Raw genomic sequence first — 18,655 nt, forward strand, 5'->3', positions numbered from 1 at the left:
TACGGTTATGGAAGGGATATTTCGCTAGGAAATGCAAGTTGAAAATCAAAATATACTTGTTTGTACTTAAAAAAGAAAACAAAAAGGCAACCTTAGCTTGGCATAAATTCCGAATAAAACTCTATCGATTATTTTTAATCGATAGAGTTTGCATCTGATCGCATTTGAAGGCGACCAGATTAAAGCCTTTCTCAGGACAAAAATGAATTTGAAAAAGAAGTGTCTGATGACCTTCAAAATCGATAGAAGTTTATTCAATATCTACGCCAAACTAAGGTTGCGATTCTGCTAATTTTAAATTTTACATTCAGGTGTGTATCTTCCAGTTTGACCTGTTTGAACTGTTAGCTTTGTGAATCCGGACTATACCCGAGCAGTTTGTGAAAGCTGCCCGGGTGTCCGGACCCTGCTTTCAGCTGGGAAGTACTATAGTCCAGGAACAAAGTCTGGAGCTACTTTTAAAATATAACGGACAGCAAGACCCAATTCGTTATTGTGGCATTAGAAAATTTTTAAAGCAGTTTTTCTGAGTTTGGACTCTTATGTTAATATGCTACCACTGAATTAGTAAAATGTTGCCATTGCGTGAAACATAAGATTTTACATTTATCTTAATCCTCAGAAATAGTCAGTTCCCGATGTGAATAAGATATTTAATTTATTTCTCACATTTTAACTTCATCGCTTAACAAACTAAAAGACTTAAAACCAATAAACTTACATCTTAATAATTCAAATATTTAATTTTAATAAATATCTTATTGAAATAACTTTAAGTGTATTTAATTTATAACGTATCTAATTCATAACATTATGAACATTTACAGCATTATTGCACTTAATAAAGGATATTCCTAAAGCCATACGTAACATGACTTTCGTATAGAAATGTTCAATATGAAAGTTTTATCACTGAAAAGAAAAAAAAAATATTTAGTTGTGTTACTTTCATTCAGAGAACTTAATAAGGGCAGAATAAATCAACTTAAATAGCAATATAAATGGTACAATCAACCGACATAAGCAACTGATACTTTATTATTAAAAAAAAAAAGACTAACTTAAAGGTTTAGTCAAATAACTATCTTCTTCGACGAGATAGTGATTGGGCTAAACTCTTGTAATTGAACAATTTTAAATATATTAATAAAATATAAATATCACAAATATGATGCAACGCTCTGAATATATTTTTAACGCTCTGAGTATATGCAATTAATGCAAACATCCGAAGATATCTTGTTAACACTAATAAAGCAGAACGTGATGTCGCAATAAATAAAATGTTTTGTATTAATAAATATTAAATTGTTCTAGAATTTAAACGAATTTAACGAAAGCAGGTTCGATTTATTACAAATAAACAAGCGCCTCCAGCTGAAGCACAAAATACATACACAAAATTATTGACTTCTTCGGAAAACTGCTACGTTTCTTGGTAAAGCTGAAAATTATTTCTCAAACAAGATTAACTCATCTATGTATATATGCATTCATACATATATTACATTTAAAGATCAATATTTAACTCGCAAAATGATAATGAAAACCATATATATTATGTCATTTAAAGAAAAAGAAGTTTATCACACTATGAAATACTATAATCACATGTACAGTTTACTAGTCTGCTGTATACAGAGGCAGCCGGACTTCGAAAATTTGCTGTTCGTGTTCAGAAAACTTCTGAAAGTTTTCTGAAACACGAATTTTAAAGAAACAGAAAACAGTTCGATACAGATTGAATGCAAAAGATAGATTCGTTTCATTCTTAGGACTGTCGAATTTTACATTAAGACCATTACAATATCACAAAATCATTTCATCTAGCTTAGAACATATATATCATATTAGAAATCAACTTTATGATTTATAGTAACAGGTCTTGATAATACATTTCGTACAGATTGGTAGCATATAGAGAAGGAAACAGCTGCACAACAGATGAACATGTCGTAGTTATCCTCGATGTATCTGGATTCATTTCACTCACAAATTTCCTCTTGCGAAACACTCGATATACACAACTGCTGCAGCAAGTGAATAGCATAAGATAATATTTAGAAGGGGATAGACTTGTGTTCCCTTATCATGACTTCATCGAATTGGGATGAATAGTACCAGCAGACCGGACGCTATTTGGAGATCATAAAATGGCGAATGACGCGGTCTGGCAGAGGAAAATCGAATCCTTCACCACTTGACGACAAATTGTCTGGTTATAAAACATTTTTATGTTCCAGAACGAGGTTCTTATTTGTGTGGACTGCGAGTTTATTTTCCTTTTACGGCGGCGTTGATTCCTTCTAACCCCGAGATTGGAATGGTTGCAATTACAACAAAGGACATGGTCGAGTCGAAGCGAAAGCCAGTCTGATGTTGACAAGAGATAACAGCAAGGATCACGGAATATTTTTGTTGCCTTTCAAGTTGAAGTCTCTGTTCAAACATTAAAGAGGCTAGTTATGCAAATAAAGACATAAAGTTACTTAAGGCAATTTATCTCGAATGGCTATTGAAGCTCAAGTTTTATATTTATTTTTTACACATTCGCTGATAAAATATAAAAAAGAACATAAAATTTTATTTTCTGAAATGTTTTGCAGAAAAATCAAAATATAAAATTCTTCTTCATAAGAAATGACGCAATGTTGCCGCGCATTAGATACTTAACATAAAATCTGAATATTTTCATTTCATCTTCAAAAAAGGTGCTTTATATTTTTTTATGTTATTCCTAAAAGGGCAAGAAACATTGAAAACGGAAATGTGATTTGTGTAAAAATTAAAGTCTTCGTGTTGCCTGAATTATCAAAACGCATGTTGACGAATTTGGTATTCATAGTTTAATTAACTCTAATTTAAACAAAATTATGTGTACTAGACTTTAAAAGTTTATTTCTAAACGATCAACGATCAAAACATTAAAGATAAGCAAAATCACAGAACGGGATATGGTTTTAAAAACTCAAAAGAAATCAAAAGTAATTAAATATAAGTAACAAACTAACATACGTATGAACTTTTCTTGTAAGTAAAAGATTATTTCGTAGTCAAACTAAGTAATGCTTGGTATTAGAAAATGTTTTTATGTATTTCTTCAACGATGTATAAGTTGATATTAATTAACAGAAAGTATTACATTTCAGGATAACGTTTGCACTACAACGTTATTTGTATTATTTGACACATACAAAATTAGCACGAAAACTGTTATATATATATATTTATTATAAAATATAATATAAAATATGCAAATCGAAAATTTAGCAATAACTTCTAAATTCTTTATTATAATTAGGATAATTCTCCTCTCTATTCTAAAAAATGTTAATTGTCTATAATAAAGCTTTCTTCACTGCACCATTTCTAGATAAATGGATATCATGATTTTTACGATAGTGACGTCACCAGGACTAAATTTAAACAGCCAATAATAATTTCATAGCATTAATAATTGTCCAATCAAATGTATTGTGCCCAAAACTAATCCATTCTGAATTAAAATTTCATTCTGAATACAAACACACTTTTATTCTTGTGCCGCGCTGCTTTCTTCCTATCGCAACAATATCAGAAATGTAAATCTTACTTGAACAGATAAGCCTAGTGTGCTAATTTGTTTGTTCATCTGCAATTCTCTGCTTTTTTATGCAAATATCTTCTATCAACGACACCAACAAATTAAAGCGATAATAATTGATTAAATAAAATATTTTTTGGCTAAATGCGTTAAGTTTCATTTAAAGGAGACTTTGTTTAACATCCCCTTTAGGAATCACATAGCGTAGTAAAGCCGTTAAGCTTTCTTTTAGACAGATAACCGCACTGTCAGATATAAAATTCATTTAAAGATTCAAATTAATTAAAAGATTCAAAATTCAGGTTAAAACTTATTGCGATTTCCTTTGTCAGTTGTTTTTCAACATTTATTTCAAAAATTAGGAAAGATCTTAACATTTAGTTAAAAATTAGTTTCTGATTTGTATAAATAAATGAAACCCAATTTTAACTCATGAACACTAACCACTTTATACATAAAAGAATATTAATTTTTAGAAATTTTATAATTTTCAAAATGTTTTTTAAAAACTGTATGAAATCTAAACCTCTTTCAGGCCTTCAATCAGCGGATGTATCTTAGAAGCAACCCTCTCCAACTACTGCTTCATTCCAAGAGGCCTTTCAGGAAAAGAGGCTTGCATTAATGCAGCATAATGGGTGAACATTCATCATTCCATGTCTCCTTCCCCCTGCCTCAGTGTCTTCCAAGTCTGTCCTTCCGGGCCATCCACCGAGCGGAAAGTCGTCCTTGAGTCATGGACCAAGGGTCCCCTTCAAACTAGCTGAGTAATCCGATTGTTGTGGAGGGTGAATCACTGTACAAGTGCCTTTTCCTCAGAAATGGTATTCCTGCTAAGAAGCTACATTTACAGGGACACTCCAGAGTTAATGGGTTTTATGCTTCAGCCCAGCCATGAAGCGGATGAGAAGAGACTGGACTCAAGTAGAGTTCCAAGAAACAATTGGGAAAATTTTCAGCTCCTTACATAGTACCATTAAATAGAACGGGTGAAATCCATTACACATCTCCTGGTTAAGTGGTCGTTAGTGGCTATCAAGGGTGATAAATCTGTCCAGGGGAAGTTGTGGATCTTCTTTTGAGTAAGATATTAACTAGCCAAAAGGCTTATAATCACAGCTAGAATGAAACGGAAATATTGCAAAAGTGCTGAAACGTACAATTTTTAATGAAACGGAAACACGAAATATGCTGAAGTTTCGAAACTATTAATATTTAGACCCAGAATAGTTTTATTTGAAGGTTACAGCTGAAAAATAATTTACATTTTATTTTTTCAAACGCTGTTTTAAGAAACTGCAGAGTCAGCAAAACAAAGGCCACTAAAATTTTATTTAACACTCAAAGTGAAGTATTTGAATGAAAGATTCACACAGATGATATTTGATGAAAGATTCACATAGATGACACATGATAACAGATGAGAAGTATTTGAATGAAAGATTCAACCGCAAATTTTAAAGTCAACAAAATGCAATTTATCATTGAACAACGCGTATTTTAAAAGCATGGTTTCAAATATGTGCAAAAGTTTTTCAAGAACTACGACACACAATTTATGATATATCTTCACTTCGAAAAATTGTAGACAAATGTTAGAGCATGGAAATATTGGGGAAAAATTATTCAAATTTGAATATGTTATGAATGTATACAAGATATATAAGTACCAGTCCACTATAACATTCATTATCATAAAATAAATTAATTTACAGCAAATCTCTTAATCCACCAAATCTAGTGTCAGTAACTTGCATACTATTAACAATTTTTTTTATCATACAAGAGCAAATTAATTTAGATACGAAAGCTATATGATTAACAAGAGGACTTAAGATTAAGTAAAGATAAATATAATGTTATAAATGCATTTCCATCTTTAAGCTTTTACTAAACTATTCTTTTCTACAGTTTATTTTTTATAAAAAATTTAGAATCTAACACATGCGTTAATCTATGCGTATTTTAACGATAATACTCTCAATTTATAACTGCTGTATTAACCCCTCAATTTATAAATAGTTAATAGTTAGTTATAAAAGTATTTTTAACAGGCATAAGGAATCCCGGTGCTCTAACATCTACGTTGTTCAAAAATCCACTTTGTTTACCTCATTATTAGAAATATTTACAATAAATAGAAAAAATAAACATTAAAGTATGCTCATCAACATGTTCAGTAAAATAAATTACAAAGAAATATGTAAATGCCTATAAAATTATTCATTTATTTATTTCAATACAGATGAGCATGTTTCTTTATAACGATGAGCATAGTTGATACTGATTAATCGATAAGCATAAAAAGCAAATCATTTTGGCCCTATAAAGGGACTGCTGTGACTATAGGAAGTGTGATTTTTAATTTAAAAATGCGGAAAATCATTTTAGCACGAAAAATATACAACAGACTATATATTACATACTACGTATTCACACTGTATATAATTTAAAACATTGGGCATTTAACAAAAATATGATATTTCTCTTATATTGTTTGTACATCTTTTCCTTTCTATTGCCGACTTTTGAAATGTTTTTCAAATATATGATGATTAACTTTTATCTTCGGCATCAATACTGAAATATTGTTTTAAAGTATGTGTTATTGTTTGTTGTGAATATTCTCCAATACACTTTAATCCTAGTCTGTTTAAATAAAATACCCACAATTTGAGAAAAGCTTGAAATGCTATCTGCTAAGAATTAGTGCTGATGAACTTTACAATGAACTTTACGTCGGGCTTTATTTGATTGTGATAAACATGGTCTATTCAGATAAATAAGGTCATCCAATAATGCGGCGAAGCACTTAATGAAGTAAGAGTAGATATCAAGTGGAACATGATATCGCAAGCTACGTTTATTCGGTGAAAAACGCAAAAATACTCATGCAGTGTCTGATGTTGAGAGGGAACCAAAATATAAATCAATAATAAATACAAAAACATTTATTTCACAGGATGTTTATAAAACAGTATGGTGTTTAGAAAAACTATTTGGGGATTTCGAACTTTGCTGAACTCATTTGCTGATTTGGCTCCTATTGATATAAACTTTGGCCGCCCCTGTGCTTTAATTTTATATTATCAATATGCAAACTCAGAATACTTACAATCTGTAAGGTGTAAATGAGGTTTTAAAATCGCGTTGAATGCAAATAAGTTAGAGGAAGTATTTACAGGAAGTTCAAGTTACTTCGAGAGAAAGTGCTTAGGAGTCCTTAGTGGTGCGTATTTGCCTTCTAGCTACTTAATTCTTAAATTTACTACGCTCAGCCGTATTGTACGTACTGTTAAGAATCGTCGGCTGGGTTAATTTAAGGGCCAACTGCATTAGCTATTTATGTCTAGCTTCGGCTAAGTCTATTAAGTACTATATTAGTTTCTTATCCTGATTTAAAAGCCGAAGTGGAGGCTTTCCTGTAAGCCCGAGAAGGAACCATCTGTTATTATTCTTTTGAGTAAATAAACGGGTAGTTTTCAGCAGGGCTGTGGAGTGGGTAGGGAAAATGACCGCCTCCGCCTCCTGGAATTTTAAGGACTCCGACTCTGACTCCATCATATACATAAATGTAAACATATACACATGGGTTACAGCTTATTTTTTCAATATAAAAGAAGTAATATATGCTACAGAAAAAAAAATTGATGGAATAGCAAATTGTTTATATTAATTAGCATTTATTATGAAATGGGAAAACTGTCATTATTTCAGTATAGCTTCGTCAAGATTTTCTTTGTTGGAGGGCCATAGATCCGATTTGATAAACTTCACAGCTGAGAACAGTCTTCCCACACTAACTTGAGTAGGAGGAAGAGCTGTTACTGTTAGGGCTACTTCTTTTAACTTTTCAGGATAGATTTTTAGAAGTTCTAAAAGAGGTATCTTGCAAGCGCAATCATATTTCTCTATTTCTTCAAAGGCCGTGTAGAAATCTTGTTTGTATCTTTTCGTTTTTATATCTAAAGGCTCTTGGTTCTTTATTTTCATTCGCTTTGCCTTAGCCTTTTCAATATTATCCAAAAATATTTCTCAAAATCTAATTCATCCCTGGACAAGGATGATAGAGACTCAGTTGCAATGTCTGCAATTTGACTGTACTGATTCGAAATCTCAATTGTTCTGAGAATAATGTCATTCTTAAGGAAAGTTCATAGATGGCTTTGTTTTGCCTTTTTAATTAGTTCGTCATCCAAGAAAATTCGTGTTTCGGATCTATATATATTGAACCAAAGAAGATCTTATTGTTCAGCAAACAGTTTCTCTTTTCTTCATTGAAGAAATGATTCTTTCTGCAATAAACACTCCATTTCATAAATAACAAACATCCGATTCTTCCATTCTCGCCTCCTGTCAATTCTTCGAATTTCAGCTTTTTTGTGGCTATATACGGTGTAGAAAAAAGAGTTTCCATTTCTGAAAGATCATTCCAGTCGTTCTGTTAGTGAAACATTAGGGTTATTTACATCTTAAAAAAAGGTTTTTAATTCTAACAACCTCTATATCATCAAATATGTACTTCCCCAATGCATTGCTTGATCAATAATTAATCCTTTTCCTGAGAATGGCATCAATTTTGGGAGTTTTTGCTGCTATTACTGCTTACCTAAATTTACCAATGAGATTTGTAACTAAATGGCAAGTTTAATCAATAATGGCAAATATCACATTCATCCTCCTCCCTTATATTTATTTATTTATTATGTCAATGAAATAGAAATAACTATTTATTATTGTATATAGTTCATAAATAAAAATAATATCTCAGCTTGTCATTAAGTTTTTCAAGTCATTTAAATTTCATTTCAAATTCAAACTGTCCAACAAAAACTGGAGTTGGAGTCGACCTGTTTTAGCGACTCCAGCTCCAACTCCTTTTTACCCCCAAATCTGCCCGACTCCATGACCCCGATTCCACAGCCCTGGTTTTCAAGTCTCTGTAGCAACACTTGAACTCAGCGATAATTCGCTTCTTAGTTCACTAGGTTCGTCGACTATTAAATCTAGACAAAGTTATGAGGAACATTATAAAGTTATAATAATTTAGAGCCTAGTCTAAAATATTACTATGAAATTTATAATTTGAAAAACTACTCACAACACAGTCTAGACATCAATTGTCGAAGTGGTGTGCAATAAATCTCAGTACGGTTGGTAACACTCTCTTTTTTATCATCATTATTTTGTTTAGTTCTTAGCTCGCTCTCAAAGTGAATAGTGCCATACTTTTATGATTACTATGAATTGCACTTTTTATCATGCATCAATGCTTCAAATTTGGTACCATTAAGAAAAGAAAAATTACTGAATTAGTTAATGATTCTGTTCCATCATCGAGTACCAGCTCTTGCAAAGAGCAGCCTATGGAGAAGTTGTCGCATATTACTGAAATGAAGTTTCCAGTTTCAATTTCGCAACCGGGCAAAGTGAGATACTATTGGAAAGAATACTTGTCATACGGGTTTTCATTCATAATTATTGAGCATATCCCTAGACATGAATGTTTTATTTGCGGAGAAATGCTCTCTATGGGTAGTATAAAGCCTTCACTGCGTACTCGTCAGTTACAAACTAAACACTCAGATTTCAAACACAAAAAATTTGACATTTGTTTAAAACTTTTGCTCGGATATAAAAATAAATAAAATACAATTGCATACTTATCTTCCGAGTGTGCTAATGAAGGTGCCGTTAAAGCCTCCTATCGCACCAGGTACGTATCGTCCGTATATTTGGGTTTGTACAGCATTAAAATCGCAGTTTTATTATGTTCGGTAATATGTGTATTCACAAAATTAATTCTATCCCTCTCTCCAATGACACAATCTTTCGGAGAATGAAAGAAATTTCTGATAATATGGAGGACACTATGATAAAAAATAACAGCAACAGTAAATATTTTCTTATTCGAATGCATGAAAGTATTGATATAGCATAATTTGCTGTTTTGATGGTTATTGTACTAGTTACTGAAGCTTCTTGACAGGAAAAGAATTTGTAGATGGACTTTGGCATCTTCTTTCTGAACGTACTGGTAGGTGCAGATATTTTTCATGTCATTGATTCATACTTTACTAAAAAGGAATGAAATGGTCAGAGTGCTTGTGATTTAAGTACTAATGTTGGCAAGTCTCTTTTAGGTTATTACTTCAGTCTCTTAGGATGTATCTAATCAGTAGCCCCCCGTGGCAAAGAGAACACATCATTGCATCGACAATATCTAGCGTCGAAGATTCTTCCTACTGGTAAGAAAGACATTTTGAATGATTTTCTAAGAGTAATCAGTTTCATTACATCTCACTATTTGAATTCAAGGCTGTTCTCATCAGTGTATTACGAAATGGGCAATATTCACAAAACCCTCCTCCTTCCTATTGATTTTCGATAGCTGTTTCGGAGTAAAGTTCTTACACATTTATTTGAACTTAGACATCAAAGTGTTCTTTAAGAACCACCCTTTTCGACTTTCATTTAAATTTGATGATCATGAATGGTTTCAAAGCTTTACATACATAATTTAAGCCAGATGAATTTGTCTCTTGAATGCAGTGAATTTTAAAGCATTTTTCTTAAATTCCATAGCACCGACTTCAGCCAAGCCAACGCACGTGCTTGATACAAAGAAGATATGTAACTGTATTCCAAGTTACTGACGTGATAGACTCTTTTGTTTAAAATATAGAGTTTTTGATGTTAAATATTGGGAAAATACAACCTAAAATTTTGTAACACTGCAAAACCTAAAATTTTGTAACACTGTTTGTAACACTTTTTCTCTCTGAAGCACATCTTCAAGAACCTCAAATTAAGAAACAAATTATACAACATCTGAAGAGACTGGAGACAGCTTCCGAAAAATATTTTTCCAAACGTGGAACATATGACCACCTAACTGCGTTCCCTTTCGGTGAAAAATATTTCTAGTGTGTATCTTTATCAGTCCGACAAAAGTTAAGATTAAATTGAAAACGAATTCTTCCCTTTGGAAAAGGTAGGATTTGAAAGAAATCCCTCATCTCACTCTGGACGTACTTGAAAGAAGAATATACTAAACTATTCAACAAAGCAATCAATAGTCTGTTACTGTTCACAAGCAAAGTGGAGAGAGCGTTTCGCTTATACACTTATTTAAAAAATAAGTAGAACAGTTTTTCAGCGTAAGTTCTGACTTGAGACTGTTTTTGATATCTTCCGATCCAAATTTTAAATTATCGAGTACTCCCAAACAGCCAGCTTATATATATGCTTTTACAATAATAATAATATAAATATGTATATAAATGTTACGTATATATAAATATAGTAATATAATAATGTTAATATAAATATAATATTATGTTAATATAAATATAAATATAATAATGTTAATATAAATGTTATGCATATAATGCTTTTTCACATAACGTTACAGTTTGCATTTTACAATTTTTTTTACCCATTTTTACAATAGAACACACATTTTACATTTCTTAAAAGTTTACAGAATATGTTTTTTTAAATTGATCACAGATATGCTTTACACTCAAGTTAACCTTACATTAGCGTCCTCTGTTTAAAGTTTGCAGAACACACTACATAACATTACTTAGTTTGGCAATGCTTCTCCACTCCCCAAAAACAAATATAGTAGGTAAGTTAAATTAAAACTTACTATTTACTTGCCTTTTTAGTATTATTTAAGTATAATTTATTATTTTTTATAAATAATGTCTAGTTTCTTTTTGATTTATATGCATAATTCGTATCGGGAAAATTTCTGTAGGCAAGAGTTTCTAAATTACTTTGGTTTTCTACTCTTATTTATTCTTTCTTAATTTTAATTCTGGTCTTTTAAATGCTAATTTATCAAAATTCCACTCGTCTAAATTTCTTTTTAGTAATTCACCACATTTCGTATTACTTTTGGTTTTGACTTTTACCCTTGTCTACATGGATGACGAAACACGAATTGAATGATTGAAGAGTTAGGTTTGGAGGCAACTTTCCCTTGATAAGTCTGTCTCCTGAATGCTCAACAATGCAGTTCAGCATTATGAATTTTTATAAATATATAAAAATTGTTGTTACTGCCATTGTTGAGCATACTTTTTTATGCTCAACAATGCAGTTGAGCATTAAACATGCGTTGAGCATTATGCATTTTTATAAATAAATTTTTCAGGATTAAATAATTTTTGGAATTTTATATTCATTAATGGATTCCGATACTTGCCCTTGATTAACATATGATCTCAGAATTTAAATGATATTGTAGATTAGTTCGCAACAATAATTAATAATTTATTTGTTTGCATTAAATTTCATTTAAATTTATTAAGTTTAATTTGATTTTTACGAATAGAGAATGTTTGTTAAATGTTATGTACTTTTTAATTTTAATGTGTTTAAGTATCAATTTACACAATATTTGCACAAGTGGTAAAAATAAAAATGTCTTTGTATTGTAATGTTATTACTGTGCCTGTAATTTATAATTATACATAATGGGGGTGGGGTGAAGTACGTTAAACAGTAGTAGTAGGTTAAAGGGTATGCGTGTAAAGAAGTTTGAGAAGCGCTGATTTAGAAAACAAAATATAACTCGCCATGTGGCGACGAGGCATCATAAACGCGCAAACAACATCGCCAAGTGTTGCAGTCCTTCCTCTTTGCTCTCGAGTTCTGCAGCCTCGTGCGGCTCATTAACTTCTTTCTCATTAACGCAGGGTGTCCGTCCGTCCGATAAAGTAGAAATAACGCCAACTGAAGAACAAAATAAGACAGTCTACCGCTCCTCTTACCCCCCCGATGCTTCTACCCATTCTAATTTGTCTAATTACATCTTCATTCCCCCGCACCACCACCACACCCGCCTCCCGCACCATCTTTCTTTGGCACTGAGATTGGAAAGTGCGAATCAATTGAAGGCTTAACTTCTCTCTACTTTGTTTATGGGTTTGTTTTGTAATTGCTACTATGTGCGGCTCGTCGTTTGTCCTTTCGTGATTGGAGCAAAGGAGCGGAAGAGAAAGGTGGGAGGAAGAAGGAGATAAACGAGCTTAGGAGTTCGAAAGTTCCCAGCGGCGACAGCTCTTAAAAAGTGCTCATTTCCTTCCATTGTTAAAAATTCAGTTTTTTTCCTCCTCCTACGTTTTTTTCGCTAAGTAATTGTAACGAGCATTTAACATATCACATTGGGAAGAGATCAATGATTAGTAATTTTGTGTTTTTGTTTTGCCCACTACATTTAAACATCAATTACAAGATCAGCGGTGGGTATTTCTTTTTGATACAACGTTCCCTAAAGCATCATGACAGCAATGAATTGCTACGCTCAAAAGATTTATAATTCGGAAGGTATGTTTAAGTAACAAAGGCGGAGGTATTTTAAGTGGTAAAGTAATTATGATATAGCTCCAGATTGATGTTGGTTTTACAAAAATAGCCCTGTTTTTCGAAAGAATCTGGTACACGTGCATGCCTTCCTAGGAAAAAAAATATTCTGGGCTATTTCGCACAAAATGTGTCTCTAAAAAAATAAAGAAAAATTTAAAAAATGCAGTTTTATATTTACGTTTTGTACTTTTAATTGAACACACATATTTCTGTAAAAATGGAAAAAAAAAAGTATTTATATTCCTTGAAAAAGAGGGAAACGTATTCAGTTGGTTCGAAATACGTTCAACTTTACTAAGAAATGAAAGTAAATCTAGGGTTGAAAGCTGCCTAATTTTACGATTCAGATCGGCCTGGTTCATTGCTGCCAATCGTAATAGGATTAAATGAAAATGCTTCTATAAATTTATTAAAATTTTAATATATTGTCATGGCCAAATATTATTTGTTAAATTTTACGATTATACATATTTGGATTTGAACATTTTATATCTTGTGTATAATTTTTTGAATTTACATGAAAGTATTTACATCATTTTAACGAATTATAGCATTCGAAATTATATTTTAAAATACTTTTTTACAGTTATTTATATAGTAAACAAAATTAAAGTTATACCAAATTCTGCTAATAGCGTTTTAGGAAATTATACTTCGCTCTGAATTTAAATTCCACAAATACTTGTCAATCCGCGGACAAGCCAAATGCGATAAATTTCGGAAAATGATTTCACTTCATTATGGTTCATTATTGTTCGATGAAACTGCGCATTTATCATACAATAATGAAGAAAATTTACGCGTCAGATTATCGGACAGTGTATAAGATACTTCTCCAGCCTTCTTAGCGTGTCTTCGTAGTGTGGTGGTCTGCAAGCTGGTCGCGCACGCTAAGGCGTTGCGTATTTTTCATCTTTCTTACATCAAAAAAATACCTAATGACTCTACAGTGGCACCTGAACTAAAAAAAGGGTGGTGGATGATGATTCTCCATACCTAGGATTTGGCGACTTTGTCCCCTAAAAACTCCAGTAACCCTTTAAAAGTGGGAGTATATGAGATATTTCTCCTTTTTCTTATCGTGTGGTGGTCTGCACGCTGGGCGCGTACTCCAGAAGTCCGTGGTTCGATTCCCGGCGAAGGCGTTGCATATTTTTCATCCTTCCTGCTTCTCAAAAAATCCTAATGTCTCTACATAATTTTCTCCCAAGTGGTTCTAAGAATCTGCATCAATAGGCTATAATATCTACTTAAACATTTATTGAATAATATTTTCTAATAATGTATATTTATTTACATTAATTTTTTTACATTATTTACATTTAAAGTCAAACTTCTTGAAAATCCATAGCTTATACTGTATGAAAACACCTTCAGTATATTTATAAATAAATATGAATACTTCTAATTTCAATTCCAGCATTTAAAAAACTATATAGTAGTATTAGAATGGGAAATAAAGGAAGAACATGTTTATTTCTGGAAATATTTAAAGATATTCATATTTTATATAATGCCACAGCAGCTGTCAAATATTGACCAGAAATATGCATATCTAGTCGAAGTGGTGGCAATGCCACCAACAGAAGCTCGAGATTGCATCTGCAGCAGAGCAACGTAGATTCGAGCAGAGCATTAGACAGGCTGCTAGTACCGCCGAAGAGGTTGAGTCCTTCTTAAGAGCCAGGTACGGTCAAGTCCAGTAGTTAAGTGGATTCTACAGGAGCTGAGGTCAAATCTTGTAGCGGAGTGGGCTTGTAAGACTTATAAGAACGAATTGGTTTTACAAAGGACTTCCCGAGGTTTCTATATGCGAGTGGCTCTATACCCCAGTTGCCGAGTAGACGGGCATCCTAGAATGGTTGTATGATAATTCTGAGCATCCAAGGAAGTAAACAACTGTATCATGAGATGGCTTACCATGGTACCACCTAAATATTGTTTTGTTATTGTGTTAAGTTTCTTCATTTCAACTTGGTTTCAGTAATAAATCCTATTTTAACTGAAGCTTTTGTTCTATCTACAATATTAAAGATATAAGTCAGTACACTGACATGTTTTCAAGAGTTAGTAATAGCATAAGTAAGGAACCAAGTCCCAAAAGTTTACAATAGCTACAGTTTATTGAGAATAATAAAAAATGATTAAATTTCATGTTTTAAAAGCTATACAGCTTTATTTTACAATATTACTTGAACAATAATATTAGCATCATGACATGTATCCTTAAGTTTAGTTTATCTTGTAAAGATCTTAAGTTGTACTAACGTTTATTTTATTTTAAAACTTTAGTATCCTCTCTGATTTCCACTTCCGGCCAGAATTAAACGCGCTAACTTGTTTATGCAAACTGTACTTGCTAACGCCCAAGTATTTAAGTTGTGGCTTTTTGAAGAGGGAAAGTGAGCCGCCTCGCCACTGCATTCCGCACGAGTTTTCAATCAGCTGCTGTCTGCCTTTAAGGCCAGAGGTTTAGTCCTCTCGTTATTTGAAACGTATTGTAGTTTCGGCAGTTTGCGTACAACATACGTAATAATTTAAAAGGCCAGTCTTAGCGTTAGGCCATTGTGTTAATCTAGTTCAAAGTCAGCTCTTAGTTTTAGTTAGTTAGTAGTTTTTATATTTTTACGTTCAGACCACAAGTGGTTGGTCTTTGTATCCCGAAGTGTGTGAGCGTCTGTATTATTGTAGAAAATAAAGGGTAACTAAACTCTACTCATCTTGTTATCTCTTCAATACTTCTTAAGACATAATTTGTAGTCAAACTCCCTGTCCAGTCAGACATTTCATGTTTCCAAAACAAATTAAAAGGAACACAAGTCCTGATAATCTGACAGCAATAAATGCGTTGGCATAAAAATTGAAATGTCATATTAAAAATCCCATTTTGTGTAAGTTGTGGATTATTGTTTCCCTTAAATAATTTGACTATGTAGAGTTTTACGTGGTTAACCCAGTTATCTTATTATTTTTCCTTCACTTTTATTTTCTTCAGATTCCACCAGGATGTAAATTAGTTCATGTACCTAAAAGCGGAGTTCTTGAGATCGAGAAAGGACCTTTGACACATATCACTGCAAAAAACTTTGCTACAACTCCTTATTACTGCTGTGCTTTTATCGACTTCAAATCCATTAGCCATATTTGCTTCGTCAAATCTTGAAGGAAGTTGTAGGCCATTATTGCTCTAAAGGTATGTTTAATACTTGGACATTTGTTCTACATTTTCTGTAGGCGGCGGAGTTTGTATTTTGTTGGACATTTAAGTTTCGTGCGACCGCTAGGCTGAAGTGTTAATAACAAAGTTTATTTTAAACCTCCATCTGAGTTTGTATTTACTGTAATTCATAAATAAGATGGGGCTATAAATAATCGGTATGTTTTATGCATCTGGGAGTTGATATTTAAAGTACCCTAAATTCGTACAAATGTTGTTGGTAAAAAATTTCCAAATGTTTCTAAAACCTCTGAATGATAACAAAACAAAACACCAGCACAAAACTTGTATTTTTACAACAGTAAAATTTTTAGAACATCATATATATAGATTTACAAGATAACAGTGTAATGACTACTAGTTGCGTACTTTTTCTTTTATTATAATATATTAAAGGGCATGTTCGTGTGTTACCATATCTTGCGACGAAATTCAAATTATTTCCAAAATAGTTATCGAAAGACACGATTTCATAATAAAACAAGTAAAATAAAAAATAAAAAAATTAAGTCAATTCCTACTTAGGTTAACAAAGAAAAATAAAATAAAATAAAAATACAAAAAAAAAAAAAAAAAAAAAAAAATGCTAAATTAAAAATAAAAAAAATTAATATGTGAAAAAACTGTATTAACATCAAGTGTCATCCACTACAAGTTTAAAAAAATGTATTTGAACTTGAGTGGATGAATAAAAAGTATTTTATTAACGACTGAAAATTTGAACAAGATATAGGGAGAGTGTGAGCTAATAGTAGGAATTTAAAAACAGTTGTTGCTACGTCTAATGATCTATCTATATGAAGAAATCCGGAAGTTTGATAATTAACGTATTTTCGAAATAAGTTATAAATCTAGTGCTTAACTTGACTTGATGGATACGCTAGCTTTACACGATAGAAACAAATAAATCACATGGCAAAACATGCGAACTGTTCTGCGGCAAATAACATATAATCTTTTGAAAAAGACATACGAGAATCGATTCAATTTCTTGATGACCCCACTTTTCAAGACAGGCATCAGTTCTCCTTCCATTCGACAAGAGTGTAATTTACATTTTACAACATCTCACTCACACCCACTTGGGTTGGGTAAAAGGGGAGGGGGGTGACAGTAAAAGAGAACAGAAATCTCGAACGACTAATTAGTTTGGGGGTGGCATTCTTGTATTTTGTTCCCGACAGCATAGTCTACCCCGAATACCGTTCAAGATTCTAGAAAATGAGATACCTGTCCAACAAGGGCGCCAAACATCGGAAGCTTTCTTTAAATGATGGTGGTTTTAATTGAAAGCGACGTTGGATGCTTTTCACTGTACATAATGGACCTGGATATTGATGCTACAAGATGTATTGTTTGCAAGAATTTGAGAGCTTTTCCTTCAAGTTGGACGTACTGATATTTGAACTTTGAAAAATAGCTTTTGGAGTCTTTGAGACCTTGTTCTGAACTGCTATGCAAACTGACATGCTTTAAAGAAGCATGTTTCTGTGAGATTAAAGCTGAACAATATATGGATGTAACGCCCTTTCATTCTGAGAAAGAAATATGAATAATTTATCATCGCTATAAAGATTTCTAATTAACAGTTTCATCAATGAATATACTGAAATAAGAGGGGGTGAATAAATTTTCAATTTCAAAGAATGAACACGGGTAATTTTCATTATAAAGAATCCCATTTGGCAACGAGTGCTAAATACTCAATATTTCAAGCCAGATTTAGCTTTTTAATTATTACAATAATGGAACAAATATACTTTAACATTAGATACATCTTCATTCTTTTCTAAAACGTTTACAATTTTCCGAAATGGTTTCACAAGAAATCGTAAATCTCATATTAATTTTTATTGTAAATTTCTAATTTTTATCGGTCACCTCCATAAACTATTTTAAAGTTTTCACAATGAGTATAATGATTAAACTATACGATAACTGTTATTTAAGCCTCAGAGAATTATTATTATATCGTTATAACAGTGTTATGAATTTTAGGAGTTATATGTTGAATTAAAAACATTTTTCACTGTTTTCAAATGGTTCACCTTTTTTTAACTAAATACTTCAGATAAAGTCAGTAGAAATTGATATAGTGATTAAGAATTTTGTCGCGTGAGAAATTATGATCATATATTTTACATTGCATGTGCATGGAAATAAATCCATTGGCGGGCAAACGATGACAGTTATAAACTCATTAAAATTATCAGCCATTTCGTAAGATCATGAACCTACATTATTTTATACTTTATTGTCTATGGCGCTTTGTTACCATATTAATTATTTATTCAAAAAATGACATTTAAATAATTAGATTCAATGAAATTACTTATTTTTCTTATAATGCTGATTTTAGGAACAAATACCAATAAAACTATTGCAACGAAGCCGCTTTCAGGTGATAAACTTTTTATCAATAATTTTGCCGCCAATAAGAAACATCAAAATATTATTAAGAAACATACTGTTTCAGT

General features: G+C 31.9%; 1 protein-coding gene across 1 annotated transcript in view; it reads right to left on the minus strand.

The window, feature by feature from the left end:
- The window catches only part of LOC118192897 (netrin receptor UNC5C-like), a 606,963-nt gene that overhangs the window by 192,301 nt on the left and 396,007 nt on the right, over positions 1 to 18,655 (minus strand). The window lies entirely within an intron of this gene.

Source organism: Stegodyphus dumicola, chromosome 7, assembly GCF_044657685.1.
Source record: "Stegodyphus dumicola isolate Sdum_Otavi_A_Nest chromosome 7, ASM4465768v1".
NCBI classification, from domain to species: domain Eukaryota; kingdom Metazoa; phylum Arthropoda; class Arachnida; order Araneae; family Eresidae; genus Stegodyphus; species Stegodyphus dumicola.